Genomic DNA, 6,000 nt, shown 5'->3' with positions numbered 1-6,000 from the left:
CAGTAGCAGCAGCGTAAAAAAAGGGGGTTGCATTCGATTAGCTGGTCAGCAGTTTTATGGCTTGGGGGTAGAAGCTATTAAGAAGTCTTTTGGACCTAGACTTGGCACTCCCGTACCTCTTGCCGTGCGGTAGCAGAGAGAAAAGTCTATGACTAGGGTGACTGGAGTCTTTGGCAATTTGTAGGGCCTTCCTCTGATACCACCTGGTATAGAGGTCCTGGATGGCAGGAAGCTTGGCCCCAGTGATGTACTGGGCCATACGCACTACCCTCTGTAGCGCCTTGCGGATAGAGGCCTAGTAGTTGCCATACTAGGCGGTGATGCAACCAGGATGCTGTTGAAGGTGCAGCTGTATAACTTTTTGAGGATCTGGGGACCCATGTCAAATATTTTTAGTCTCCTGAGGGGGAATAGGTGTTGTCGTGCCCTCTTCACGACTGTCCTGCTGTGTTTGGACCATGATAGTTTGTTGGTGATGTGGACACCAAGGAACTTGAAGCTCTTAACCTGCTCCAGAATGTGGGCGTGCTCGACCCTCCTTTTCCTGTAGTCCACGATCATCTCCTTTGTCTTGATCACATTGAGAGAGAGGTTGCTGTCCTGGCACCACACTTCCAGGTATCTGACCTCCTCCCTATGGGCTGTCACAGCATTGTCGGTGATCAGGCCTACCATCATTGTGCTGTCTGTAAACTTAATGGCGATGTTGGGAGTCGTGCTTGACTACACAGACATGGGTAAACAGGGAGTACAGGAGGGGACTAAGCATGCACCCCTGAGGGGTCCCCGTGTTGAGGATCAGCGTGGCAGATGTGTTGTTGCCTGCCCTTAACACATGGGGGCTTGGTGTTCTTCGGCACAGGGACTATGGTGGTTTGCTTAAAACATTACAAAGTATTACAGACTCGGCCAGGGACAGGTTGAAAATGTCAGTTGAGATACTTGACAGTTGGTTAGCGCATGCTCGGAGTACACATCCTGGTAATCTGTCTGGCCTTGTGAATGTTGACCTGTGTCATGGAAATTCTAATCAATAATGAGGAGAGACAACGTCAATCACCAATCAGGATATTACTTCATTTAAAACGTATTAATAACATTGATTAATTATTGAAATAATGAATCTTGTCGACAACCCACTCGTAGGTGATTAGTTGAGAAGCCCAAAGAGCGGATTTGAGCCACAGCATTTTATAGCAAAGTTCATCTTCCTGGATTTGCATGACAAACAACAGATGTATGGAATGGGTCACAAAGTTAAGATTCGTATGGAAGATACTAATAATTCACAGCAAAAAGCATCTGCTGTAAATACTTCTCATTGTGTAGAAACTAGGGTCTGGCCCTGAGCCATCTCTCCCTGGTACCTTCCAGTCAGGCACACAGACAAATGCTATGGAATGTTGTCTTTATCACCAATCCATTGTAAATCTACAGTCAGTGTTACATCTCCCAGAGGCCCACTTTCCGTTCACACAGAAACAATAGAGTTATAAGAACCATCTATTCTGTTGCATAAACAACCATTTGATGCAATAATAGTATTATAACATAATCTTGTAATTTATTTTCTGACACCTGTTTAAAGGTCTTATTCACATTGGCTACGGCGAGCATGATCACACAGTCGTCCAGAATAGCTGGTGATCGTATGCATTCTTCAGTGTTGCTCGCCTTAAAGCGTGCATAGAAGTCATTTAGCACGTCTGGTAGGCTTGTGTCACTGGGGAACACTTGGCTGGGCTTCCCTTTGTAGTTTGTAATAGTTTGCAAGCTCTGCCACATCCGCTGACCGGTGTAGTAGGATTCAATATTAGTCATGTATTTACACTTTGCCTGTTTGATGGTTTGTCTCAGGGCACAGCGGGATTTCTTATAAGCATCCGAGTTAGAGTCTCGCTCCTTGAAAGCGGCAGCTCTACCCTTTAGATCAGTGTGGATGTTGCCTGTAATCCATGGCTTATGTACGTATGGTCACTGTGGGGACAACGTCATTGATGCACTTATTGCTGAAGCCGATGACTGATGTGGCATACTCCTCGATGCCAGCTCAGCATCTGTGTCATCTGACAACTTCTGTATTGAGCGAGTCACTGGTACTTCCTGCTTTAGTTTTTGCTTGTAAACAGGAATCAGGAGGATAGAATTATGGTCAGATTTTCCAAATGGAGGGCGAAGGAGAGCTTGTACGTGTCTCTGTGTGTGGAGTAAAGGTGGTGTAGAATTGTTTTCTCTTGTTGCACATGTAACATGCTGGTAAAATGAGGTAAAACAAATTTAAGTTTCCCTGCATTAAAGTCCCAGGCCACTAGGAGCGCCTCCTCTGGATGAGCATTTTCTTGTTTGCTTATGGCTTTATACAGCTCGTTGAGTGCGGTCTTAGTGCCAGCATCGGTTTGTGGTGGGTAAATAGACAGCTATGAAAAATATAGATGAAAACTATCTTGGTAAATAGTGTGGTTTACAGCTTATCATGAGATACTCTAGCTCAGGCGAGCACAACTTCAAGACTTCCTTAATATTTGATTTTGCACACCAGTTGTTATTGACAAATCGACATAGACTGCCACCCCTTGTCTTACCGGATGCAGCTGTTCTGTCTTGCCGATGCATGGAAAAAATAGCCAACTGTATATTATCCATGTCGTCTTTCAGCCACGACTCGGTGAAACATAAGATATTACAGTTTCTAATGCCCCGTTGGTAGGATAGTCTTTAATGGAGCTCATCCAGTTTATTCTCCAATGATTGCATGTTGGCCAATAGGATGGATGGTAGAAGCGGGTTACCCACTCGCCGACAGAATTCTCGTATTGGCAAATTCCTGTATCGGCGTCTTCTCTTCATGTGAATGGCGGGGATTTGGGCCTGGTCGGGTATCTGGAGTAAATCCTTCGTGTCCAACTTGTTAAAGAAAAAATCTTTGTCCAGTTCGAGGTGAGTAATCGCTGTTCTGATATCCAGAAGCTCTTTTCGGTCATAAGAAACGGTGTCAGAACCATTATGTACAAAATAAGTTACAAACAACGCAAAAACCCCCACAAAATAGCACAATTGGTTAGGAGCCCGTAAAACAGCAGCCATCTCCTCCGGCACTATTTTTTCTATGCATCCCCTTATGATACATTTTGGATCATATAATGCGGTGTTTTGCATCACATGATGCAAAATGCATCATACAGGGATGATTTCTGTATTTTGAAAGTTACATATCTTGAAAACTTGATTGTTGACAAGCAAAACATTTCGGGACTATGTCAACAATGGATGAATGAAACAAATACCAAAATATTTTGGGGTGGAATTGTCCTTTAAAGATCAGTGATGGAAGTTAACCATAATCCTGTAATGAGGAAGAGAAGACCTGCGCCAGTTCCTGGTTAGAGGCACGGGCAAGCCCATGCTTGTACGTTTCACAGGAATAGGATCCTGGACCCTATTGCCCTGCTGTAATGACCTCTCTTGTTAGCTTCATAGATGCGCAGCTCTTCATTAGAATACAAAGCCTCTAGCCTCTACTGGAAACCCCACTATCAGAGATGGGGGCTTCTTCTGCACCATTCAATTTGGCTTGTTTAAGGTTCTAACACACACTTTATGCAACTTTATTGAAACAGAATACAACATTTATGTGTGTTCAGTATACTGATGCTTTATGCTTTATTTCAAGCTTGGCTGTTTTCCCCCTGAAATATAATGTTGATGACTGAAGAAAACAGGGAAGTTGTATAATTCAAAAGTATTCTGTTTAATTTACTTCAGTCAAACTTTATTGATTGCCGCCAATACGCCATTTCAGTTATTAGTAGCTCATCCTCTCACTATCACTAGTCAACTGCCTTGGCCTGTAGCAATGGTATTGAACCATGCAGCTCCACAGCACTCCTTCTGATTGTTCACATTGTGTTTCCCCACCTATCATGTAAGAGAGAAGAGAAATGCATTTGCTGAATTTGCTAGGACTTCAAGACTACCAAGGACCTACCAAAAGCTAAACTGTACCATCGTGATAGAGACGCTGGGATCACCCAGCACTAAAAAAATGTTATCAGTTGGTTGTGCTGATCCCTTTGAGTTAAATGTAATGTCAAAATGTACATTTACACCTAAATAGACATACACAAAAGTAATTATTTATCATGGGCCATAAACAATACCTAGTTATGGGCGGCAGGTAGCCAAGAGGTTGGGAATGTTGGGCCCGTAGCTGAGCCGACTAGGTGATACAGTTGAAGTCGGAAGTTTACGTACACTTAGATTGTTTTTAAACCACTTCACAAATTTCTTGTTAACAAACTATAGTTTTGGCAAGTCGGTTAGGACAACTACTTTGTGCATGACACAAGTAATTTTTCCAACAATTGTTTACAGACGGATTATTTCATTTATAATTTCATTTATAATTCACTGTATCACAATTCCAGTGGGTCAGAAGTTTACATACACTAAGTTGACTGTGCATTTTAAACAGCTTAGAAAATTATAGAAAATACTGTCATTGCTTTAGAAGCTTCTGATAGGCTAATTGACATAATTTGAGTCAATTGGAGGTGTACCTGTGGAGAAATGAGAAATGCAAATCAATCCCAGAACAACAGCAAAGGACCTTGTGAAGATGCTGGAGGAAAGGGGTACAAAAGTATCTTTATCCATTGTAAAACAAGTCCTATATCGACATAACCTGAAAGGCCGCTCAGCAAGGAAGAAGCCACTGCTCCAAAACCGCCATAAAAAAGACAGACTACGGTTTGCAACTGCTCATGGGGACAAAGATCGTACTTTTTGGAGAAATGTCCTCTGGTCTGATGAAACAAAAATAGAACTGTTTGGCCATAATGACCATCGTTATGTTAGGAGGAAAAAGGGGGAGGCTTGCAAGTCGAAGAACACCATCCCAACCGTGAAGCACAGGGGTGGCAGCATCATGTTGTTTGGGTGCTTTGCTGCACTTCAAGACATCAGTTAAGTTAAAGCTTGGTCGCAAATGGAACTTCCAAATGGACAATGACCCCAAGCATACTTCCAAAGTTCTGGCAAAATGGCTTAAGGACAACAAAGTCAAGGTATTGGAGTGGCCATCACAAAGCCCTGACCTCAATCCCATAGAAAAATTGTGGGCAGAACAGAAAAAGCATGTGCGAGCAAGGAGGCCTACAAACCTGATTCAGTTACACCAGCTCTGTCAGGAGGATTGGGCCAAAATGCACCTAACTTATTGTGGGAAGCTTGTGGAAGGCTACCCAAAAAGTTAAACAATTTAAAGGCAATGCTACCAAATACTACTTGAGTGTATGTAAACTTCTGACCCACTGGGAATGTGATGAAATAAATAAAAGCTGAAATAAATCATTCTCTACTCTTATTTTGACATTTCACATTCTTAAAATAAAGTGGTGATCCTAACTGACCTAAAACAGGGAATGTTTACTAGGATTAAATGTCAGGAATTGTAAAAAAAAAAAAAAAAAAATGAGTTTAAATGTATTTGGCTAAGGTGTATGTAAACTTCCGACTTCAACTGTAAATCTGTTGATGTGCCCTTGAGCAAAGCTCCTGCAAGTTGCCCTGGATAAGAGTGTCTGCTAAATGACTTAAATGTAATGCTTATACTGCCAGAAATATTAAAATTGCACCTTTCTAGTAAAAATAGTTATATTGCTCACTTTTGAGGACAAAAGCTTTATACACAGTATAAAAAATATGATGAAAATATGAAAACACATATAATTTTTTACCTTTTCTACAAAAGTGGGCTTGAAATGAATTAAGTGGTTTCAAAATATAGTAACAATCAAATTATAAACGACTTATTTAATCTTTCTTATAACAGTAAAATAAATATGTTCATACTTAGTGACTGTACAAAATTGTCCCCATTTAATTGAATTGATGACATAAAATGATCTGTCCAGCAACCCCAGACGCCATTTTTTTAAATCAAATTTTAACTAGCTAGGCAAGTCAATTAAGAACAAATTCTTATTTACAATGACGGCCTAC

Source organism: Oncorhynchus clarkii, chromosome 22, assembly GCF_045791955.1.
Source record: "Oncorhynchus clarkii lewisi isolate Uvic-CL-2024 chromosome 22, UVic_Ocla_1.0, whole genome shotgun sequence".
NCBI lineage: Eukaryota > Metazoa > Chordata > Actinopteri > Salmoniformes > Salmonidae > Oncorhynchus > Oncorhynchus clarkii.
This window is presented reverse-complemented; position numbering follows the sequence as displayed.